At 38.2% G+C, this 26,393-nt stretch overlaps 1 protein-coding gene across 1 annotated transcript in view; it reads right to left on the bottom strand.

The window, feature by feature from the left end:
- Positions 1-23,635, bottom strand: part of lpar1 (lysophosphatidic acid receptor 1) — a 64,496-nt gene extending 40,861 nt beyond the window's left edge. Inside the window, exon 1 of the mRNA XM_030150923.1 lies at positions 23,225-23,635. The gene's annotated coding sequence lies outside the window, so the exon portion shown is untranslated. The remainder of the gene's footprint in view (positions 1-23,224) is intronic.
- Positions 23,636-26,393: the final 2,758 nt, after the last annotated feature.

The following is a 26,393-nucleotide window of genomic DNA, read 5'->3' as shown; positions in this document are numbered from 1 at the left end:
AACCCATGAAGTTGGATCAATGACAGTGGATGGAAATGCTTGTTTTATGTTCAGTTAATGATAGGTTTTACTGAAAAAGTCTGTTTTTCTGCAGTTTTGTCAGTTTTCTATGTAATGCCCCCAACTTTATTCTGATCTTTTATGAACATCTTTATGATCAATAAATTAAATATAGGAAAATACCTGATTTATAATGATAAAATACAAAGTACAGAAGATAATAGTATAATAAATGGTGATAAATCACTTAAGAAAGGTTAGATATAGGGAAAATTCATTTGGGAACTGATACAAAAGTAGCGCTGGACCTATGGGTTAAAGTATTTAATGGGCAGTCATTCTATAACAGTGGCTGTTGTAGTTATTACAGACTTAAGTGGAATAAACATGAAGGGGAACTCAAGTGGGTTTTAGGATTGGCATGTTATTCCTGCAGCAAAAGGAGGTTTAGTCTGTATAAGTAAGTGAACATTTATCACTGTGTCACAGATGTCTAGCTACTCGCTGATCAGGGAGTTTAATATAATGAAAAATCCACAGGGAATAACTCAAACACAGGAGATGAATTGGACAACATCCTACATTGTTTTGAGTGGATAATTATAGTTTTAAACTGTTCAACTGATAAGACATTTATAGTGCAATGGTTTAAATGTAAATTATATCCACATTTTTTTATTTCATGGTGACTGAATTAAAATAAAATTATTGGCACTGATGTATAGTTAACACATCATCCAAAATGAAACAGGATCACATTTTCCACCTAGAATAAAAGAACTAGAACTGTATGTTTGTATGAGAGAAAGTTCAAAGAAGACAGTTTTTTTGTTGGAGAAAAGGTCCCTGCTATTCATCAACGTTGTACATTTGTACATTTTATTCTTGGCTAAGTTTCTTAACTGAGGAATCCTAAGATTGATTACAGTAATGTATAATTTATCATACTGATTACTGATTCCCTGCTACACATCTGGGGTGTGATTGTGATTTTTAAAGACAACCAAATTCCAGTTCAGCTGTGCAGCATTCTTCCAGCTTATTTTCAGACTTTGATGTGAATGAGTTCTGAGTGAAGGCCATAACATCTGAAAATGATAGAAACCCTCTTTTCTGAACTGTCTGTGGGTTCGGCTTAACTGCCTACCTGAGCTTAAGGCCTACCCAGTATTTGGCAGCGGTCGGCCTCTTTGAATATGGGACAGTTTTAGCCTCGGGTCCAAGTTATTTCATACATCCTCTACTTTCCATCGTATTTGGAGATGTCAAGAGATGTCCCTAAATATATGCAGGGTGATCAGAATGCTTTTCATCCATACTTACCAATACTGATAGTTATCACAATATACTGTACACCAGGGGTGTCAAACTCATTTTAGTTCAGGTTCCACATTCAGCCCAGTGTGATCTCAACTGGACTGGACCAAATCAAATCAAATTTTTTATTTATAAAGCGCCAAATCATAACAACAGTTATCTCATGACACTTTATATATAGAGCCGGTCAAAACCAGACCAGTAAAATAACAGTGAAAAAAGTAAAATTACATTATGAAAATGTTTACATCTACAAGGTTTCCTTTAAAAAAACATTGTTCATGAATAACATGAACAACCTGAAATTTCTTGAGAAAATAATTGCAATTTTAACAATATTATGCCTCAGTTTGCACATGTGTATTACAACTTACAGATCACAGTGGATCTACAAATACATAAAACATTTAGCTGAATATTGTTAGAAAATTTCATGTTGTTCATATTTATCCAGGTTATTTACATTGTTTCTGAAAGAACAGTCTGTAAATGTACACAATTTCATGTAATTTTACTTTTTTTGCACTAAAACAATTTCATTATTTGTAAATTATGTACTGGCCTGACCCACTTAAGATCATATTGTTCTGTATGAACCGGAGCTATGATGAATTTCACATCCTTGACTGTTAATATCTTCAGTGTAATTTTTACACTTCACAAATGAATCCTAGGTGCCAGATGGGACCCTTTGGAGGGCCAGGTTTGGTCCACGGGCCATATGTTTGACACCCCTGCTGTATACTTTCATGATGTTGCCAGACTGTTCATTAGGTAAACTTTAGTTTTACTTTTAAAGTTTTACTTTATTAACATGGGGCCGTGTTTTCACACTCTCACTGTGAATGACAGATGTAGACCTATGTAGTAATTATAAATTAAATACAATTCCCCCATTTCAAAGGGTTCTGTAAGTATAATTAATGCTCATCAAATTACATGGTGTTTCTGTGTGGTGCTGGGAGGCAATTATTTGTCAATTGACTGTTCACTGTATAATCTCAGGCTGTTCCAGGTGCATTGTGGGACATTCTAGAACAAAGATCTGACAGTTTAATCAACTTAGGATGATGACCTCACAGTATGACTTACATCTACATTACACCCAGTAGGAAATGAGCATTAACTGACTCGATGATCAATGCTTTATGCAAATTTTGGTATTGAGAAATATTAATTTCAGGTTTTCTCTTGAAAAAAAAAAAGATCTCTTCCCATCTCAAAACCCATTATTTCAAAATGGCAGAACAGGTGTAATTTTACTCAACTCTTTATTTCAATTATTTTATTGGCATTGTTATTATTGTTGTTAATTATTTCTTTGGTTATTTATTTCTAGCCTTACATTTTTCATTTTTCTTTGTTTACATATTCTTACATATGGGGGGGGCTGAAAAGTTCATAGCCTGACTAAGAAGGAGTTATTGCACAGCAATGAAACTTGGCATATATTAAATTCAACCTCTCCTGATACTAACTGCATGGTTTTCTTCCAGATAAACCCACACTGGATAAATAATTTAGGACTTTGAAAAGTAGTACTACAGACATTTCATGAAAATGCTTGCTTTTCACCCCTCCCTTGTTCTCCCTACCCCGCTTGAATTCAGCTTTCCAGTTTTGCACAGCTGATAAAGCTGGAGCATCATCCCCTATAGCAACCATGTCAGCATGAATGTCCTTGAGGGCTAACCCCTTTTTCTGCAGACATTTGATAAGACTACGGTGCCACGGATGGTTCACAAAATGTCTCTGGTACTACTTTTCAAAGTCCTAAATTATTTATCCAATGTGGGTTTATCTGGAAGGAAACCATGCAATTAGTATCAGGAGAGGTTGAATTTAATGTATGCCAAGTTTCATTGCTGTGGAATAACTCCTTAGTCAGCCTATGAATTTTTCAGCCCCCCCTCGTATACCTGCATCATTGTTTCTAAAACATTTCTGTACTGATGTTTTCAAATGGGCCTTAACTGTTATGAAAGATGCTCATAAATAAATGTTGCTATTAGTATCTTTATTAAATTGGCATCCCAGATTCATGACCAGGTCTGCATTCTCCTCTTCAATTTCAGATTATTTCGATACACATCCGGTAAATATCATTTTTCTTTCTTAGCTTCACGGTTCACATTTATAACATAATGATAGCGCACATTGTTGACGTTTAATCCTCGAGTTCATTTCACTGTATCATTGCCCTGTTGGAACTTTTAAACAGCCTTTACAGCCATTTAACTACAAATTTCAGAATTTACTAGGTGTACTTGAATGCACCATGAAGTTACTCTTGCTCTGTGCAACAAACTCCAACACTAACAGCAAACACAACACCTTTAAATTACACCAAAACTCTCAGATTAGTATTTTGCTTCATGATTTACTCACATGTGCAGCAGACAGCTTTTAGAGTTTTTCTCCAAAACACTAAATCTACCTGTATTAAGATGCTTTACAGCCACACCTTGCGGTGAGAAATAGGTGCATACTGTAGCATACACACCAAAAAGCTTCACTCATGTTTATTTTGGCTGTATGATGGGCTGTTAGATCTAGCTATGTCGAGAAAAGGGTTCCGTAGTTTGTCATTTAATCGGCCAGCCTTACATATGTGTACTTTTCAACTCTGAGTTGGCTGGTGCCTCTACTTTTCACCCCTCTATTTTATTTTGCCAAGATATTCGTCTGTATCTGACATGTAATTCCCCAATTTCCTCATTTTATTCCACATACATCTTACATCTTCTCTTCCCTGTTTTGATTTCTTTTCTCTGCCTCTTTCCCTTGAACCCATTGCTTCTTCTCTAATCTCCCTTTTCCTCAGTTCTCCTCTCCTATATCCTCCTCTCCACCTCTTATCCTCCTCCAACTCCCCCTTCTCCCCTTTTGCCAACTCTCCACACAATGCCCCCATTGTTCCAGCTCTCTCACCCTAGAATGCAGAGAAAGAGGAATTCTACAACAGAGAATACACACAAACACTCACAAACACAGGCTTTTACTTTTTCTTTCAAAGCATGCACAAGTGAAGCTGCACCTCACAGACCTTCACACTTTGCCCATGCTCTCTAGCAGCGTTCGTGGCTGAGCTCAGTACAAGGGCTGGATTGATGGTTGGTGTTGAGTCATGTGTGACTGCGGCCGTGAAGGGCTGACTCACAGCTCGTCAGTGAATGATACCCCTTCAGCCGCTTCGAGTGGACGCAAACTCTGCATACTCCTGTTAAAATGGAAGGGTTTCGCGATATAAAGCCATGAATAGATGAATCATGTGAGACGTTTTTCCACCTTTGTTGTGAAACTGCAATATAAGCATGGCTTGTGCAGCAGGAGGCAAGCAGCAAGTGGTCTACAGGCCCACAGGAACAGCTGAACACTATCTGGAGTCACTTTAAACTATTTAACATGAGATTGAATGTGATGGTTGATTCTAAGCGAAGCCACACCCTCGATTATAAACTGGTCTGCACACCATGCAGCTGGGTTTTTTCCCAAATGTTTTCTGTTATGGAGGTTTAAATTCCAAAATGAAGGCAGAAAAATATATATAAATTCTTATATTAAAAGCAGATTTCTTTCTTCTCTTTATATTTTATATTTCACAAGTGTATATTTTCTGTTTTCTGTCTTCCTAGCACTTTATTTTTGTATTTGCTGCTGTCAGCCGTGCAATTTCTCCATGTTTGGCATCAATAGTCTTATCTTATCTCATCTTATCTTAAAAGCTCCAGTATGATTTATTTTTTTAAAGACACATCCACAACGCATCATTAGTAGAAGTTCTGCCCATCTGTCAGTCAGTCCCCCTCACATTTGCAAAGTCATACCTTAAGAAGGTTTAACAGAATGTTTCAGAATTTGGCACCGATGCTCACTTGGACCAGAAGACGGACTGAATATGTTCTACTGGCTAAAGGTTGAAGTCACTGTGACCTTATGTCTGTTCATTTTTTTATTTGAACAGACATATGAATAGACAGTATCTCAGGAATGCCTTTAGAGGTTTTTTTTTTTCGTGATTTGACACAAACATTCCCTTGGTTTCATGGACAAACGCATTAAAATTTGGTTGTGAAATCTTAAGGTTGTTGTGACCTGATAACAAAACATTTTTTTCATAACTGAATAACTGATAGTGGCTGAGAGAACACCATGAATAGATTATAATGACGGATGTGGACAGATCTGATTGGACTTATAGTTACATCATAAAAGCTACCATTTTAGCAAGGATATTTTATCTTTTTATAATTTACATGAATTGACAAGGATTGCAATCTCTTCTCATAAATGAGATTAGAATGTGTTTTGTTTCATTTGCTGTAGACTGCACAAGAGCACACCATAATATTTCAAAGTAGCAAAAGTGAATAAAAAAGAGAATAGCTCCATCGGACTACAGTGATTTTTACTTTTTTTTTTTTTACTCCACCCTTAAAGACCTAGAACTAATTTTTGTCAGAACTTCCATACTCATTACTCTCTACACTTAACCATTCCTAAGTTATCGATCACCATTTATTATTTAATTTTCTGAATTTTTCTGTAAAGAGCACATATTTTCTTATATTTAATTTATTGATCATGTAGTTGTTTATAAAAGCTCAGTGCAAATTCAAAGGTTGTTACATTACAACAGAGGAAAAAATGAAGGAGTGTGTTTTTCAATAAAACACATCATTCATTGTAATATAAAAACAAGCATGTAACCAGTGCCACTCTTCAAATTTTCAAAGATGCATAGGACATGGTGTTTCCACGTTCATTACAAAACCTCTCAAAGTCCTAATGAGTCATATCTGATGCAGTGGTGTAGTCCAGGGTGTACGGGGGTATATGGCGTATACCTACTTATTTTTCAGTCAGCATTGGGTATACCCACTTCTAAATCCCTCCCTGATGTGCACCATTCATTAGTATCTGGGCCAAATTGCCCATGTTTTCCCCTCGGATGGCTAGGACTTGTTGGCTTCACTGATTAGATTGGTTAACTTTAGGCATGACGACTGATGAGCCAATCAGAGGCAATGTAGGGCGGGTCATGCTGAGGAAACTATAGAGGGAATGCACATACGTCACTTCCCCCCTGGGCCACGCCCCTCTCAGTCAGACTGAGTGGCAAAAACAAACCGGCTCAACATGGCGGAGCATAGCAATAACTACAGCGACACCGGAAAAAATGTGGAATATAACATGAAATTAAAGACAGTTGGACTCGACATGGATCCATACAAGCTACCAAACAACAAGTGGTCTACGAACATCGACATGTGGCCGGAAGTCACGCATCCTGACATTTATATGAACCTGATTTCAGCACCGGGAAAATACACAATGCAAAGGCTGAAAGCATACAAAAGCCAAAGAGTTGTTGACATCCTCGTCATCGTTAATTAGAGGATTACAGCTGGTGAGTGCTTTCAATTCAACATACTATTGTTTTGGAGGTTTTGTGTCAGTGCGGACGTATTTTCTTGGCGGTGATTGCCAAGGTAAAGGCCCAGCAGTAGTGCTCACAGTTCACTACTGATTTACTGGAGTTGAACCCTTAGTATTGACCCAAGTGAGTGGATGATCTACTGGTACTGTGGATATTTAAGTAGGGTTTACATCAAATACTTGATACAACACAGCTACAACAGCTTTGTGCTAGAGTACCCCCTTATTTGGAAAACTAAGTTAGCCTCAGTTTAAGCTAGTTTACAAATCATGTAGAGCACAAGGTTCAGAATCACACAATTGAAGACAAAAACGTTTCAGTTATGAAATATAGAACTAAATGACAGATGCTAACATTAAGAGCTTTACTAAGAAGTAACGTTAGCCAAAACGATATGTAATTTAAGGTATGATTTTACACAAGAAAACAGCATAAATTAACGTTACCTGACACGAATCCAGGTTTCGTTGCCTGGATTCCAGTTATTTCTACAAATTGCAGCGATCCATCTGCTTCTTCTGTCTTTGGCTTTAGGTAGGTGGTAAAACGATAGCTCCGGGGGTTTTTTAAATCTATTTGTGCAATCAGTGTCACAACATCTCTTCCCCATTTTTTAGACTGTTCTAAAGTTTTCGCAGTATTCAAGCCAAAGCTGCTACTCATCTCCCTCTTTCTGCCACTCAGTGGGCATAACCACAGTGACTTCTGCTAGCGGTGACGTCACGTGCATACCCTCTATTGCTAACTAGCACCGGCCACCTCTAGAACTTGATTGGCCACCTCAGGTACCAGTGCCACCCCAGTTGATTGACAGGTCACTGCATGCACATAATTCTAAGGTGGTTCAAAATGAGTCACTGTTTTAAACTACTGGCCACATGACTGCACATTTAGAGAAGAGATTTAGTTGCCAATAGTTCAACTATGTGAGTAGGCTAACATTATGAAAGGCTAACGTTATCCTGTGTTTGCCTCATGTTGAATACATTTACATTCATGCAGCTGCTTGTGTGACCAATAAAACCTACAAACTGCTCCTGATCAAGTCATGATAATTTTATAATACTGAACAAATACTACTGATGGATTTTTGGTTAAAGTAAATAAAGTAGTCTTTATATGTCACTGTTTCTAAACTGGTGTTTTTCTGGACTTAAAAAAAAAAGAAGCCAGAAATTGAGAATATACCCACTTCTCCAGGGACCACTACACCACTGATCTGATGCCACTGAAAAACTGACTTGCATTTTACCTGAAATGTATTGATAGGATTAAAGGCTCCAATTTATTAAACACTTTAGATAAGTAGATGCTTTTGTTCACCAGCAGCTGTTTAGATCTTTGAAGGTTAACTGTGAACATCTACCCAAAAGGAGGGAAGCAGCATCTTTGGCAGTCTGTCAACAATCCCACACTGCAATGTGTTGCATTTTGAAGATGCCTGAAACAAGTCTGAAGTCTCACTTTTCATACCATAGTGTCAGCTGCTGAGTCTAATTTTATATCAACATGGGTGTGGAATTAAATGAACAATTTGTCTCCAGAACAGCTTTAGTGCTCCTAATAATTCTAGAAGTCTTAACTGGAGGAATAAACACCACTTCTGAGCATCCCATAGGTGTTTAATTGGGTTGAAATCTGGTGACTACTGCACAAGATTCAACTTCATACTCATCACATCATTAAGTGAGCCATTGTCCACATTAAGATAGTCCTAACATACACATAGGCATAGACATATAAATACAAACATAGATATAAACATAGATATAGATATGGACATATAGACATAGACTTAGATATAGATATAGACATAGATATAGACATATAGACACAAACATAGGTAAAGACATAGACATATAGATACAGACACAGATATAAATATAGATATAGTTATGGACATATAGACATAGACATACAGTAGATATAGACATATAGACACAGACATAGACATATAGATACATAGATATAGATGTAGAAATAATAGACAAAGACACAGACATAGATATAGACATAGACACAGACATAGATTTAGGCATAGATATATAGACACATATAGATATAGATTTAGACATAGATATATTGATATAGACAGATATATAGATAGACATAGACACAGACATAGATTTAGACATAGATGTACAGACATAGATATAGACATACAGACATTGACATAGACTTTAATTGTCATTTCAGATTTACATCAAAAATGAAATCTTGATGCAATTGCTTCAGGAGGGAGTAGTAATAAATAAAACAGACACTACGCAGGATAAAATAATAATGCATATAAAAACTGTGTCAAGTATAAAAAAATAGATTCATTGATTAAAAAAAATATTATCAGTAATAAAAACCATGATCAGTATTTTAAACTATTGTTCAAGTAAAATGATCTATATTGGACAGCAATAGAGCTCAAACTCCTGACTGGAACTGTCCGTACCTGTTTTTCCTTTAATTTGTCACATTGCTGACACATGAATGAATGAGCTTTAGACTTGATTGACAAGTAGAGTCAAAATTCATTGGATGGACAGAGTCACTTCAAATGAGGACTGTACAAACACTGCAGCTTGACATTCAAAGATCAGTGTTTCGGCACAACTCTTGCAGAAGCGCTTCAGGATCTTTTACTCGTGGGAGCAATGAATAGTCAAAATGAAATTTTCCTCCCCTGGGAGAACAAGTTAAGTTGTTGCTGCTAAATTACACACAGCTCTGTAGAGACAGGCTGAAAGAGTTTCACAGTGGCTTCGGGCTTGTCCGACACCACTGAAAGCAATGTTTTATTTCCAAATAACAGCCCGAATCATAAATAACATTTAAAAGCCATTTTAATTTGCCTGTAAATTTTTCCAGAGATCACAGCTTGGGAAACTAAGTGACAACCAAAATCCAACTCATGGGTTATTATCTGTAAAGCGGCGTATAACACACCCTTTCATTTTGCAAATGTCTGTCTAGTAAGCTTCTTTGCTTTTAAGCACTTTTTGCTATGATCTGTTCCGCATGTTTCTGTAAAGCAGGTTTTCAGAGTAAGTTGCAGAAACAGGAAATATAACCATGAAATTAATCCTGGAAAAGCCTTCAGAAATGCATAAGCTGTATGACACAAATACATACTGTGTAAACCTATTGGCATTGTTGACATAACAGCACTGTATACTGAATGACACAAGCCTGGTTATTGTGAACTTTAACCAACATGCTGAATGCATTTAATTTATTTAAATGTCTGAATCAGTCTTGCATTTTCTAACACAATATCAAGAGAGCATGGTTTTATTCTTTCATTCATCATCTCTACAGACCATAGATGAAGCATAAATAGGGGACGAACCCTCTGTGACATCCCCCATTGTTCTGTAAAGTACAGTTTTGAAGCCTATAGATGCATGACATGTCCGCCACCATGTTTGTTTTATGGAAACAAGTGGGTGGAGTTGGAGAGGAGCGAGGGATGAAACCGGAACGAACTGAAAACATCAACCACATCCACTAACAGTGAAATAATAAATGCCATCAAGACATTCAACTAGCTACTTAATGACCATTAACACAAACTGTTATTTTTGATAACAATAAAACACACTGATAATGTACTACCTGAGCTAATTAACAGGCTAGCTGACAGACCATATAATGCTAACATCAGCTCATGCAGCTAAGTCTTGGCAACTATTGTAATGAAACACCAGTAAACTTCATGACAGAATCCATGACAGTATTGTTATTGTAATATCTAAAACATAGGTACCAGTCAGGGAAAAATTATATGCTTTATTCAATAAACGATAACTCTGAATGTCTGACTCAGCAGCTGAGCTAATGCTAGTAAGACACAACCAGCATGAAAGATACAGGTAACACTCACCCGTCAATCAAAGTGGCCCTCTCTTAATTATGCAGAGCCAAAGCTAACTAAGCTAAATTAACTAACCCTTAACAGGTGAGATTAAGAAGTTAATTAACCAAAACCGCTTTGCCAAACTGAAAATATGTTCTTTTCTGTTGTAAATTTGCCCATTTTTGGCATGAAATCAATAAATTTGTTGTCGCTAGTGGACATTTTCTGCAGATTTTGACACTTCTGCTTTGGTGTCACTTATGTGCTTTGAAGGCCGCTGCATGCTACAGATATGTTAATAAAAAGTAACACAATTGAGAAGTGACAAACCTGAAGAAGGAAGTGAAAGTCACACTGCACAGCACCTGCTATTTCTAATTCTTAGAAACTTTGACCTGACCACCGCTTGATGTAGAACAATACAAATCGGGGGGATATTTCTGCTCTTCCAATACAGGAACAATACAGGGTGTGACAGTTACAATAATGTATTAACAGAGGGGTTTCACCAGACTGACTATTAGCAATAACATAGATCAGATAAATAGTCTGCACCATATGTGTTAGGTTTCTCTCCAGTTTATTGTTGGGTGTGTGCAGTTATCCTCTAATGAAATCACACTATTGGAGACAGACTCCACATATTACATCACCAGAGCTCAGATGCAATATGGGAGTGTGGCAGTGTGGTCTGCAGGGATTTCAGGGTCTGGCTCAACAGCGTTCTTCAAATTCATCTCTGAATCCTCTAGAAGGTCTCCTGTCAAAATCACTAATCCTGAGCAATGAATGGAAACAGGCAAACAAATGTCTCTGCAAGCGGGGCTCTTTCAATTAAAAACAATGACAAATACTAAGTGAAGTAGTGTGGGATTATGGGTATTGTTGTTTTTAGCACCATTCTGGATTAAAATGCACTATGACATAACCTTGCAGGTATTACGTTAACAGAGGGGTTTGACCCCAACTGTTGACTGTTGAAGTTCAGCAGGTAGATATCCAATTTTCAACTTTAATGTCCATCCATCCATCCATTCTCTTCCGCTTATCCGGGGCCGGGTCGCGGGGGTAACAGTCTAAGCAGGGATGCCCAGACTTCCCTCTCCCCAGACACCTCCTCCAGCTCTTCCGGGGGGATCCCGAGGCGTTCCCAGGCCAGCCGAGAGACATAGTCTCTCCAGCGTGTCCTGGGTCTTCCCCGAGGTCTCCTCACGGTGGGACATGCCCGGAACACCTCCCCAGGGAGGCGTCCAGGAGGCATCCGAAACAGATGCCCGAGCCACCTCAGCTGGCCCCTCTCGACGCGGAGGAGCAGCGGCTCTACTCCGAGCTCCTCCCTGGTGACTGAGCTCCTCACCCTATCCCTAAGGGTGCGCCCAGCCACCCGACGGAGGAAACTCATTTCGACCGCTTGTATCCGGGATCTTGTCCTTTCGGTCATGACCCAAAGCTCATGACCATAGGTGAGGGTAGGAACGTAGATTGACCGGTAAATCGAGAGCTTCGCCTCTCGGCTCAGCTCCTTCTTTACCACAACCGACCGGTACAGCGACTGCATCACTGCAGACGCTGCACCAATCCGTCTGTCAATCTCACGCTCCATCCTTCCCTCACTCGTGAACAAGACCCCGAGATACTTAAACTCCTCCACTTGGGGCAAAGACTCCCCACCGACCCGGAGAGGGCAAACCACCTTTTTCCGGTCGAGAACCATGGCCTCGGATTTGGAGGTGCTGATCCTCATCCCGCTCGCTTCACACTCGGCTGCAAACCGCCCCAGTGCACGCTGAAGGTCCAGGTTCGATGAGGCCAACAGGACAACATCATCTGCAAAAAGCAGAGATGAAATCCTGTGGTCCCCAAACCGGACCCCCTCCTTGTCCTTGGAACATTAATTTAGTTTGATTATAACAAAATAGGCACAAGTAACATTTAATGTTAGTAAAGCGGCTATGATGCCACTGAACAAATGAATCTGATCATTATCACTCAGTAAAACTGTGCATATCTTTGGATTTTAACATTATTAGAATCATTTGTCATTATCTAGGAATACCAGTCAATAAATAAGGAATAGAGCAACATGTTTTTAGATATGTAGAAATAGCTAAAGGGCCAATTTGTGGAGCATTTTAGCTGTCCTAAGTGGATGTGTGGAACTTTTTTCCTGCTTTGCCATTCTGTAATGGGTCATTCCGTATGAAATCAACAGATTTTAAGAAAATTTCCCCCCTGACCCTCTCAGATTCTTCTAAATTTTTACATACTTATAGAACATTATATGATGGGAAAATCCAAAACTTCAAGGCTTAATTGTAAATAGTTCCAAAGTTATGACCATTTGAAGTAGGTAGGAGGAACCCTAAAATTGCGACCAAAATTAAGACTTGAAATTTTCTGCTATTTTCAGGCTTCTATAACTTCTGAACAACAAGCGCTAGAGGTCTGAAATTTTCAGAATCATTTCACAGGAATCTACAGTCCTAAGAAATGTAAAAATATTTACTTAAAATTTATAATTTCATGTTACAGAGAATGACAAAGTTGAGATTTTATCCATCGCAAACTTCTAAAATGCTACATTTGGCCACCCATTACACAAAAACTAATCATCATATTCATTAGAAATTTTACGTGCTATATCTTGGCTACCTAGCAACAATGTTAAAACAATGTAGTGAACTATTATCACTATTATACATTATACTGTTACATAGATGCTAAAATATGAGGGCGAAAACATCCATATTTAATTTGAACATTTAACATAGAAGGATTTATAGAAGCAAGTTGTGCTTGGTGTCAAAATTTAGGGCAATTCCTGTACTTTCACATGGTGTCTTTTATTTTGTGATACCACCTATCCCACATGCTGATACTGACCTTTGAATCCGAAGGTCGGACAGATTTGAGAGTTTTGATTTTCAGCTGTTCATATATCATACATAACATAACACCTTCATTTTACACAGATCCATTCCCTACGTAGCCAAGATATAGCACGTAAAATTTTGTAATGCATATGATGATTAGTTTTTGTGTAATGAGTAGCCAAAATTAGCATTTTAGAAGTTTGCGATAGATAAAATCTCAACTTTGTCATTCTCTGTAACATGCAATTATTAATTTTAAGTAAATATTTTCACATTTCTTAGGACTATAGATTCCTGTGAAATGATTCTGAAAATTTCAGACCTCTAGCTCTTGTTCTTGTTGTTCAGAAGTTATAGAAGCCTGAAAATAGCCGAAAATTTCAAGTCTTAATTTTGGTCGCAATTTTAGGGTACCCCCTACCTACTTCAAATGGTCATAACTTTGGAACTACTTGCAATTAAGCCTTGAAATTTTGGATTTTTCCGTCATATATAATGTACAAGAAGTATGTAAAAATTTAGAAAAATCTGAGACAGTCAGGTGGGGACTATTTGATGAAATTATATGGAATGACCCTAATATGCACTGTTGTTGCACCTTTATCTAGCACAATCATGAAGTAGGAAGAATGTCAGCATGAAGAAGGGAAGGAGAGGGAAAGTTGACACTGCAGGAGGGAGGTGTGAAGTTTCATGGATGCAATGCATGCAGCAAATTTAAAAAATCTCTTTAGAAACATTTAGCTGCTAAAGTACATAAAACCCAAGACCAGTATTGTTTTGATAGAAAACACACACTTGTATCTCATATTTCTGACCCAAATGCGTGCTTTTTAGTGTGAATCACTTGGTATATAGACAAGTTTATAGAGCTTATACTGTAACTATGCTTTCTATATATTTATTTGGTATCTTATAGAGATTTCTATCAGTGTTATGTCTGGATTTCAATATGTTAACAATGTAAGTTAAAGTAGAAATAATCACCATGTAATATTAGGTTCAGCCCAATGTGATATGCTTCAAGCAGCCAATTCAAACTTTCTGTCTAAATAGATCTGAAACTGAATGTCAGCACTTAAACCTTACAGCCAGTGTTTCCCTTTAAACCCAGCGGGTGGGAATCCGGAGTCAGCACAACAGAAAAATGTGTCACTGTCCACATCTTAGTGTAACACTCACTGCAGATGAGTCAGAAGTATTAGTGCAGCCGCTACCTCTGCAGGACACCTACACTTTAAAAGTCCAGCATATTTAAAGATGTTACATTGACCAGTGTTTTGTAATGGTTTTATGAGCGGTAGAGTAAAAGATCTGCAGAAGTCAACTCTACGTGTTAAACTGAGAAATAGTTTGCATTTTATGAGTTGAAAATGATTTCCTCAATTTTGCAGCTTTTGGTTCCTGTTTCTGCCTTTCTCATGCCTGCTACGGGACATAATTTTAATCCTCACTGTAGAAGCAAGGAGAAAAAAAGAGTCCCTGCTGCTGCCTTATAACACTGGTCTACATTTTTTTATTTTTTGAAATGATCTTCCTCGGAGATTAAATGTTCTAAATATTACATACTTGAATAAGATGAATTTGACAACAAATGACAAAACTGCAGGTTAGCTGATGTTTTCAATGTATATGATAAAGTGTTAGTACACACACAGTTTATGTACATTTATAGAATAGATTTATAAATTTTCCGCTTTAGAAAGAACCTAAAAAGTGAATGTGTAATGTGCAGACAGTATTTTGAAGCTAATCTGAGACAAACATTCCTTTAGAGTAAAACCCATTTTCTCAATAATTCTCACATTTTGTATCTGTATCTTGGAAACTACAGCCAACCAACATTTCTGAATTAATTTTTCTTTATTAGTGACTCAGACTTGGCAAAGTTTTACTACTTTTATTCTATAGGACTTTTACACATAGACCAGTGTAATTAATTCTCATTAAACTTGCATTGCAACACTTATGACCACCACATTTTTGTCATTCAATGCCGCACACAAGTGAGAACAAAGGCGCTAATGATGTCAATAAAGTGGAAAAACTGTGGTCAGTGAATGCATGACACTAACTCATGATCATTGTGACAAACACCTGAGGAGCTGAAACCACAGTGTTTTTTTGTCTTTTTAATCTACTCTTTTGTTAGATGTTTACTTCCCTGGCACTGAATAAAAATGTTTCAAGAGCTAACCTTATTAAAACGTGTGAAACTTTATTTAAAAAAAAAAAAAAAAAAAAAAAAAACAGTTTTACACAGAATCTTTCAGTGTTTTTTCCAGTCTACCACACAGTATTGGAGTAAAATGCCAACAGCTACATTAATAATAATAATATTTATAATAATAGCACATTAATATATATAGGCTTATATCTATATGTGAGACTTAAGGTTTTCAGAGGTTATGTTAGGTCAAGTTTGAGAAGTACTGGCACACATGATTGACAATTTCGCAGTTCCTCCTAACATCTTTGCCCCAAACTGGATGACAGTTGCATATTGTAGTCATAACGTCAGATAATAATGTCAAAAATGTCCGCTATCATCACTCATGTACACGCCTTTGCTTGCAGGGTCTTTAAAATGACAACCAAAGCTTCCTGTAAAAGCCACAGTGTACTTTATCATCCAGTACTAGGTCTGAGTTACAGGAAGATGCAGTATTTTCTGTGCTGTAATCTCTTGTACTTTTTTTAGCAGAACATGTAGCAGTAGTTTAACATAAAGTACCAATGAAACAAATTTATTTGAATCCAAATAAATATATTTGTATTTTTGGATTTAGTTTTGACGTTTCCTAATGGGGATTTGTTGAAATGTCTTGTTTTGACAAGGCAAAGATAGAAAACTTTGCAAATTAAATATCTTAAAAAGGATAATGTCTTAAATGATAATTTATAACTTTTTTGGTTGTTTTAATGAAGTGTGGGAAAATCTGCAAGCTGGAAATCTAACAGTATTGACTGCAACAAACTACTGTTTAACCTCAATGGCAGCATTACATTGACACCCATTAGTCTTGCAGCTTACAGAGGCTTCATCTGATTGGCTAAATGATGTGAAAGCATATCTGGTATTGATAACAATGGACTGAATTTGCTGGCACGTAAGTGGCTGATCACTGTGTGACATCCAACACCAGTAAAATCTGAGATATGTGATTAGGATTGGAGATGCAGGAGGAGGCAGCGCTGTGGTTTGTCACACGTTAAACCAGTGACCAGTCTGATTACAAAATCGTGGGCAGAGATTGAAGAAGTAGATGTGGTGTAGTCATACCATCACCCAAAAGCTGAACCAATAACTTTAGGAGAAACATTTGCATCATTGTAAAACCAAAAATCTGGAAGAAGCAGCTCAAGATTAATAATTTTTGGACAAAAGTAGCTGCAGTGAGGTGGCTAACAGTTATTTTTCTATGTCCACGGATGTGAAGAGAAAACAGAAATCTGCTGAATCATTTCTGTACAGCTGGCCACAAAGAAAAATGTAATTGAAGCTACAAGAGCACACAAAATGTGACTCGGGTACCTGTGTGAATGTGGAGGCAATGCTGACCTTCAGCGTAAGAATGGATGGAATGCAGATCCTCAGATGAGGGGGAGGAGAAAGGTTGCTTTCAGTAATCACACAGATGTTTCAAGGACCCCTTCTTTTGATGGATGTCAGAGCTCATATAGGGAAACATAAAGCAGCCATCTTCGGGACAGACTATATGTCTTTGCAGCAGGAGTTTTTGTTTAGATTTAGCAAAGAGGTCAGGAGTCAGAAACATCAAACTTGCCCTTCAACTTTACTTTTATTTATGATGCAATTTTGGCATAACTCAAGCTGCAGGATAGGTTGGATGAGTATGTTTATTAGTCAGAGCCTAAAGACTCCTTGCTTGTCCTGCTTTCACAGTAACTGAGGAAACCACTGGGCTCATGGGAACTATCCGGCCTTCATTTTTGGAGTGATGGTGTGTTACATCCATGGTGATAGAGACTGATTATCATTTTAAGGACCGCCAAAGAATACAATTACTATGATAACATTATTACTTGATTCTACAGTCAGTTAGATCTGTGCAACATTTTCTCTCAAATTATACAATGCACTCTTACAGACACAGGTGTCTCTCTCTGATAACACTGGTTTTTACACTCTCTGTCTCTTACTGACCTGACACAAAGTTAGATGCAGTTATGTTGGTGAGGAATTTGACAATTAATAAGTAATATGTATTAATGCTAAAAGGTGAAAGGTCACATTTTAGTCCTCTACAGGCTAAAAATACTCAAGCCCATCCTCCCTTGTTCATCTAACTCTCCTCCTACATTAAGTGCAGGTTGTGTTTCCCTTGTCTGTATATATCAGAATCTATAATGGGTCATGACAAGATGAGAATACATCCTTAACGTTAATGTGTTCATTTATAGTCAGAGCTTGGAGCTGTCGTACAATAGATTAGAAGTTAAGACGGTCAGTTTTATGAAATTTTTTTACTTTTTACGACAAACAGCTTAATTCAGATAATAAGAAGTCAGTTGAAATTGACTTTGCAATTAAAACTGCATGATAACCACAAGATTAATTTATCACTCATTTATTTTCCATCAGTTTTCTCTGCCACAGTCTTATAATATTTTAATGAGCAGAGTCTTAACCCTGTTGCTAAAGATGACAGTTAATTTTGGGACAAATATGGGATGTGCCCAAAACATTACAATGCACGGTAAAAATGAAAATGTAACGACCTGCACAAACGATAATTTACATTATACATGTGTAAGTGTATGCCTGTGCGCAAAATGCACTGAACCAGACCCTGAACCAGCAGCTTCTGAAACCACTAGAACTGCAGCTGCAACGACAACTGTCATTTGTTATTTATTTGCAAACTAATTATCAACAAAATGTACCAGTTATTGTCAATATCTGACACTTAGTCTTACAGTGAGTTAAGCATCTCCTCCACAGCATTTAGCAAAGAACCTTACTGTGATGATTTAGCATAGCTGTTAGCACTTCTGCTTGATGGCTAGAAGTTTGCTTTGATTTGATTTTGTCCTGCCCCACAATTAAAAAAACAAAAAACAAAAAACAGCTATACATAGATGAATTCTCATGTCCATTGAGCAAGGTACCAACGAAGATTTGGAGTTGATCCCTTAGCGCCTTCAATGGCACCTAACTGCTCCTAATATGCTAATGCTAACTCCTGATGCTAATGCTAGGTGCTGTGTGTATTAGGATGCGTAAAATGCAGAGACCAGGCATCCCTATGAGGATACTAAAAAATTCAGCTCAACCTTAACTCTGTAACATTAATAGTGCTAATTTTTTCATAAACAAACATTATTTCTATGAACAAACCATCGAGCTAACAGGTGCTCTGTGTGAGTCTGTGTGTTTATTCCAGTGATAGAACGCTTTATGTTGAATCTGCTCAGTTTCTTGCGTTATAATGTAAAGCAGAGCAGCCAACTCTGACACCACATGTCCATTTCTCATGTGGTAAAAAAATAACTTAAGAAAAAACTTCAGAGCAAAAAGACAGCATTGACAGAACACAATGCATCTGTGAGATGAAGCAGAGCAGCAAAATAGTGAACACAGACAGGAGAGAAAGTTCATGCCAGAAGTGTCTGTTATGCCAGAACAAAATCACGAATACCACTCATAAATAACTCAACAATGACATGTTGACTTTTGACATTTTTAATTAATATTGAGACTGATCTCATGAAATCGCGCTGTATGTCACGCCAGTTCTTATAGCATTTGGTGTGCTATACGTACACATTTTCAACCTTTTGCATGTTATGCAACGCATTTGATCACATCAGTTCACACCAAGATGTCCAGTTCACTTAACCGTAACCCCTAACGCTAACCCTCAGTGTGTGGTATTTGATGTGGCGTGAACATACACATGGAAAGCTTATAATGCGTATAGATGACATGCCAATTCAAAGCTGCATGTACAGCACAGGCCAAAAGTTTGGACAGACCTTCTCATTCTTTGCATTTTCTTTATTTTCATGACTATTTACATTGTAGATTCTCACTGAAGGCATCAAAACTATGAATGAACACATGTGGAATTATGTACTTAACAAAAAAGTGTGAAATAACTGAAAACATATCTTATATTCTAGTTTCTTCAAAGTAGCCACCCTTAGCTCTGATGACTGTTTTGCACACTCTTGGCATTCTCTTGATGAGCTTCAAGAGGTAGTCACCTGAAATGGTTTCCTAACAGTCTTGAAGAAGTTCCCAGAGATGCTTAGCACTTGTTGGCCCTTTTGCCTTCACTCTGCGGTCCAGCTCACCCCAAACCATCTCGATTGGGTTCAGGTCCGGTGACTGTGGAGGCCAGGTCATCTGGCGCAGCACTCCATCACTCTCTTTCTTGGTCAAATATCCCTCACACAGCCTGGAGGTGTGTTTGGGGTCATTGTCCTGTTGAAACATAAATGATGGTCCAACTAAATGCAAACCGGATGGAATGGCATGTCACTTCAGGATGCTGTGGTAGCCATGCTGATTCAGGTTGCCTTCAATCTTGAATAAATCCCCAACAGCGTCACCAGCAAAGCACCCCCACACCATCACACCTCCCCCTCCATGCTTCACGATGGGAACCAGGCATGTAGCATCCATCCGTTCACCTTTTCTGCGTCGCACAAAGACACGGCGGTTGGATCCAAAGATCTCAAATTTGGACTCATCAGACCAAAGCACAGATTTCCACTGGTCTAATGTCCATTCCTTGGGTTTCTTGGCCCAAATAAATCTCTTGTGTTTGTTGCCTCTCCTGAGCAGTGGTTTCCTAGCAGCTATTTGACCATGAAGGCCTGATTCACGCAGTCTCCTCTTAACAGTTGTTGTAGAGATGTGTCTGCTGCTAGAGCTCTGTGTGGTATTCATCTGGTCTCTAATCTGAGCTGCTGTTAATTTGCGATTTCTGAGGCTGGTGACTCAGATGAACTTATCTTCAGCATCAGAGGTGACTTTTGGTCTTCCTTTCCTGGGGCGGTCCTCATGTGAGCCAGTTTCGTTGGAGCGCTTGATGGTTTTTGCGACTGCACTTGGGGACACATTCAAAGTTTTTGAAATTTTCTAGACTGACTGACCTTCATTTCTTAAAGTAATGATGGCCACTCGTTTGTCTTTACTTAGCTGATTGGTTCTCACCATAATATGCATTCTAACAGTTGTCCAATAGGGCTGTCAGCTGTGCATCAACCTGACTTCTGCACAACACAACTGATGGTCCCAACCCCATCAATAAGGCAAGAAATTCCACTAAGTAACCCTGACAAGGCAGAGCTATAAAGTGAAAACCATTTCAGGTGACTACCTCTTGATGCTCATCAAGAGAATGCCAAGGGTGTGCAAGGCAGTCATCAGAGCTAAGGGTGGCTACTTTGAAGAAACTAGAATATAAGATATGTTTTCAGTTATTTCACACTTTTTTGTTAAGTACATAATTCCACATGTGTTCATTCATAGTTTTGATGCCTTCAATGAGAATCTACAATGTAAATAGTCATGAAAATAAAGAAAATGCGAAGAATGAGAAGGTGTGTCCAAACTTTTGGCCTGTACTGTATATTTAGGCGATTTCATGATATCACGTTGTTAATATCATACAGGGCTCCAAACATACTATGGAATCTAATCTGATCTCATATGTTTAGTTCATTTTGATTAACTTTTACTTCTAAAATGTAATAACAAAGGTTAAAATAAAAAAGAGGACATCTTTGAGACCATAGATAAAAAATAACTTTGTATTTCCATAAATGTAAATGGTTTTTCCCACTTCACTATAGCTTCAGTATTTCCCACAGATCCCCCCCTTTGGTGTTTACCAGTGGGTGACAGGTGAGGCATCTGTTCTCACGTCCTTGTTAATATACAAATAAACACACAAACACCCACTGTCTGTCACTTGCATTAGCATGTCTGATTAACATATTGACAAAAAAAGTGACATTACATAAGGGGGTAAGTGAGGAACCATGTGTTTATGTGACTGTAGCATGTCAAAAAAAGATGCAAAATCAGTTGTTTATGCAGTGAGAATAGTGGCTTTCCAAAGAGAATGTCAGGTCCTCTTTTGTTTGCGTATTAGAGACAGAAGAGGGAATGTTTTCAATGAGTCAAATCTCTCAGGATTTCTATCTGTATCCTGGCTTGGAATGGGAGAAGCTGCAGAGAGATGTGTTCTACCTTAGTAACACGGTCTCTAACAATGTCTCCTTTATTCACCTGCCACAAGCAGAATGGCCTGAAGCCATCCCACCCGCCACTGACAGCACAGAACAGCTAAACAGGGAGGAAAACGCTGGCCCATTTCCCACCTGCAAACACACCCAGTTGTGTTTATGGGAATATAATGACCGTCGATAACATGCTTATAATTAGTGCTGTGTTGTCGCCCATAAATATCTGTACGGTAACCCCAGTGCCACCAGTGTGCATACGATTTATGTCCCTGCTTCTGTTAAGAGTCATTAACCACCGACAAGTCCCAGCTTTTGTAGCCTCTGATTTCAGGACATTTTTTCCCCATAAGGTGCAGCTTCGGTTTCATTTACACAACCCCGTGAACTGTACTGAAATGCATATACAGCACTTTCTGCACACTGAATGTAGACACACCTCATTTTTCATGCAGTGGGCTACTTTCATTTAAAAAGCACATTAGAAAATCATTACCATGATTTAGAGGGTTTCTTCAACAGACTGATATTTTAACTGAGGGATTACAACTGTATCCAAACTAGGTGCTTTTACCTTTTTGCAGTAAATATCTTGTCTGTCATATCTAACATGTGTTTTGTGTGTTTCATTTCCATCTTCTTGGCAAACTTAACATCACTAGTTTGCATTCTGAGTTTATTTTGCTCAAAAGGGGCCAACTTATCCCCAGATCTGTCCGTGTCCTATCATAAACACAGTTCAGTGGAAAGTTACGTGACTTCATAAAATTGTTATTGAATTTCAGAGTCCTGAGCACAGCACGGTGTATTGACTCCAGCCGTAGTAACCAGCATCAAGGCGTATACTTTGGGAAGATGCCAACGCCACAAGAAATGTTTGAGGACTATTAATATGCTGCTTGGCCTGGTGATCAGGGGTTTTAGCAAATACACCTACAAGTATTTCCTCTTGGATGATAACTGATGCTGGAGAAGGGATAACTTGTTTTTACAAAGCTTTAAGATGTGGTTACAACTGGGAGAGGGGAAGAAAAGACACTGGGTGGAGAGAGAAATAAGAGTAAATTCACATTCACAACTCATTCTGTGAACGCTCTTCTGCGTGGAAAATCAAGACAGATGTCAAACTTTTACTCCCAGACCCAACGCCCGCTTTTTTTGTTTTGTTTTTTTCCTGCTCACTCCCTTCCACAAATATTGTTTCAATCCCAGCGTTTGATAAAGATCCCAACTCTGGCGCAACAAGTCCTTCTTTCCAGCCGCGTCCCTGTTCCAACCCCTTAGGGCGCACAGCCTTCCCACCGAAATAACGGTGCGCACAGCAAACTGCGGGCATCTGCTAATGCCATCAAAGCCTTTATCTGAACCGATGCTTTCTTGCCACGTCTACGTGGCAGGTATACTTTGATTATGTAAAGATGCCCGCACTGAGCACAGAGAAACAGACGCGCTGAAGTCAAGGCGCAAAACTCATTAATTTATAAGGATTCATTCAACAAGGAGGGGAAGAAGTCAAATACTTACTGCGTCTTTTTTTCCCAGACAGAGCAATAGGTAGGTAGTTCAGCTTACTCCCTGACTGATTCCTGGATGTCCAACTTGAGTATAATTCAGGGTGCCTGAAATTCCTTGAAGAAACAAACTCCTTGAGACTTGTGCCTGCGCAACTCTGTGTCAAAGTCGAAGCGGTGTAAAATAAGACTCCAAATCCAATGTATCACCAGGTAAGCCTTTCATTTTAAGTGTGTGCATGAAAGCAACCTCTCCTTTTCAGTTTGGTCGCCGAGACGCTGCTCGTTTCGTATTTGCTTTATTTGACTTTATGTATTTTCTTCCCTCCCAGATGATGTCCAAGCTCTGCGGATCCGTGCCTCTCTGCGCTGGCGCGGCGGCTCCGTCAAGCTCTCTCACCGACCGACTGCCACTGCGCGCTCCACAGGAGAGGACCTTTGTCTGCACATGACGTCAGACAAACACACACACACACACACACACACACACACACACACACACACACACACACACTGCTACACACGCTTCAAAAATGACAAAGAGTGGCATTGAATCTCTGTAGTACGCCTTTTTTCTCCCATAAAACAGTTTGTAAACCTTAAATAAAGTCTGCTTTTTATCTGTTTTTGTCATTTCTGAAAACAGGTGAAAGTTATTTGGATTAAACTGCAGTTAAGTCACCCAAAAGTCATTGAAATTTGTAAAATACCCTAAATAATTTGGGTCCAGAGCCTTTTTTTTTTTTTTTTTTTTTTTTGGCATTTTGTTCAGTTCAGAGTTGCTCTTTTTCCCCTCAGTGCCTAATTGGAAACACATTTTTTTTTTTCTCAGTAACTTGTTAAGAGAGAGACAGGAAGGGAGAAAGGGGTGGAGTGAAGGATAGAGAAGGAGAGCGTGAGACTGACACTGTGGGACTCAAAGACATATTGTATTCCTTACCAATTAACCTCCCCATAATATATTGGAAATATTTCCTCCCGTCTGCTCTGTTTCTCTGCTGTGCCCGTGTCCAAGTGGAATGAAAACCTTCTCCTATGAAGTTCTCAAATGATGAGAAAGTATTCGGTTGGGACACTTTCTGTCTGCCAACTTTGCACCATCTGTGAACACTTAGTGAGGTGTTTGTAGTAAACCAACCACTGCAGCTGTGGACTGGAATGAAGTGTTAAAGCTATGACACATTTAACAGTATAACATTTAGTGCAGTCTAATATACCATCCACATCAAATTTTATTCAGAATCAATTTTCAGTATCAGCAGCCAAGTGTTCAGCAAGATGCCAGTTGGAAAGTTGCTTGATGAAGGAGAACTGGAGCGTTGGGCTGGAGAAAACATCAAATGAGGATGTGATTGACAATTATCTGTATGTTACACCACCAAATCCAAGATTCCTGTTCCTCAGAGTCGGCTTTTTTTTCCCGTTTTGCCTGATCGCTGTGACACATCGTACCAGTCAAAAGCAAAATCCAAGAAGTTATCCAACCTAATCACAGAACAAAGCCTGTGAAGCTGCTACCAGCGTGTTTTCCAAACTGAGTCATTGGATTCTTGCCTTGCACAGTTTTAAGGTTTTCAATTCAATTCAGTTCAATTCAGTTTTATTTGTAGAGCCCTATATCACAGCAAGGTTGTCTCACAGAGCTTTACAGAATTAGTTGGATATGAAAACAAACAACAGTCAATAAACAGTAGATGAAGGAAACGGATTAATGTCCTGGCCATCCCTCTTCCTTAGACATTCCTTCTCGGCAAGGAAAAACTCCAAAAACCCAGTGGGAAAAGAGAAACCTCGGGGAGAACCACAGTGAAGGAGAGATCCACTCCCATGGACAGACAGGCTGTAGATGCACCAGGACTGATGGACATCCATTTGATGATGTAGTTCCAGTCTGTAAAGGTTCATGACCAAAACTTTGCTCGATGAAGCAAAGGAAAGAGAACCTTTTCACACCTCACCTGGTGAATTTGGATTGTGCATACAGGAACTTTGCATGATGAAGATTTGGGCTTCACCTTCTTAAAATTGGTAGTGAATTTAGAGATGGTCATGTATCTGATATTGGTGTTTTATCATTTCAGTGGGTAGCCTTACCTATGTATCCAGAGTCACAGTGTTTCCTCTGTACTATTATTGTTACCATGGAATTACTACCAGCAGCACCAACAAGTTGTTCGTTTATTTTAGCTCTTAGATCAAGGGTGTCAAACTCTTTTTCTTCCAGGGGCCACACTCAGCCCAATTTAATCTGAAGTGGGCCAGACCAGTAAAATAATAGCATGATAGCCAATAAATAATGGCAACTCCAAATGGTTATAGTGCAAAAAATGACTTTAAATTATGCCAGTATTTATGTTTACAAACTATCTAAACAAAAAGGATGTCAAAAACCTGAAAAAAAAAAAGAAATTTGTAAAGAAATATAAGTACAATTTTATCAATATTAGGCCTCGACTTATCATTTTTACATATGCATTACAGATCAGATTTACAAAGGCACAAAACATTCAGTAACAGGCAGAATATTGTTAAAATTGCACTTAATTTTCTTTAGACATTTCAGGTTGTTCATATTTGTTCAGGTTATTCACATTTTATTGTGAAAGGATAGTTTGTTAATGTAAACATTTTCATAATTTAATGTTTTCCGCACTAAATCAAAGAGAAAAAAATGGTGTTATCATTATTGATAGGTTTTATGATATTATTTTTGAGTTTGATGCCCTAACTTGCACTTTGCAAATTCATCCTGCGGGCCGGATTGGGCCGCATGTTTGACACCTGTGTCTTAGTTTATTTACCTCCCCATGAAATTTTTGAATAGCAGTAGCTTTCAGCTCATTTGCTTCACATGGTGATAATACTCAACATGTACTCATCACAATACATACACAAAACACACACTGTAAAAAATGACTGTAGCATTAACACCAAAAAGTTGTAAAACTGCAACATAAAAAAACTGTAAGTGACAAAAATAGAAAATAAAACTGTAAATTGAAAAACAATGTGGTGCCGTTTAAATTGCAAGACCATAATGTTGAAATAATGGCGTATTTGCTTTTTTTTTTTTTTTTAATAAAAATGTTATAAAAAAGTAAGCATTTAACAAGTTAACATTTTAAATTTGTAAATTAATGGGTTGGTAGAGTTGGTAGAGCGGCTTGTCCAATAACCAAAGG

This window comes from Sphaeramia orbicularis, chromosome 12, assembly GCF_902148855.1.
Source record: "Sphaeramia orbicularis chromosome 12, fSphaOr1.1, whole genome shotgun sequence".
Lineage (NCBI taxonomy): Eukaryota > Metazoa > Chordata > Actinopteri > Kurtiformes > Apogonidae > Sphaeramia > Sphaeramia orbicularis.
Note: the sequence above shows the minus strand (reverse complement) of the source record. Positions and strands in the feature narration are given on the sequence as shown.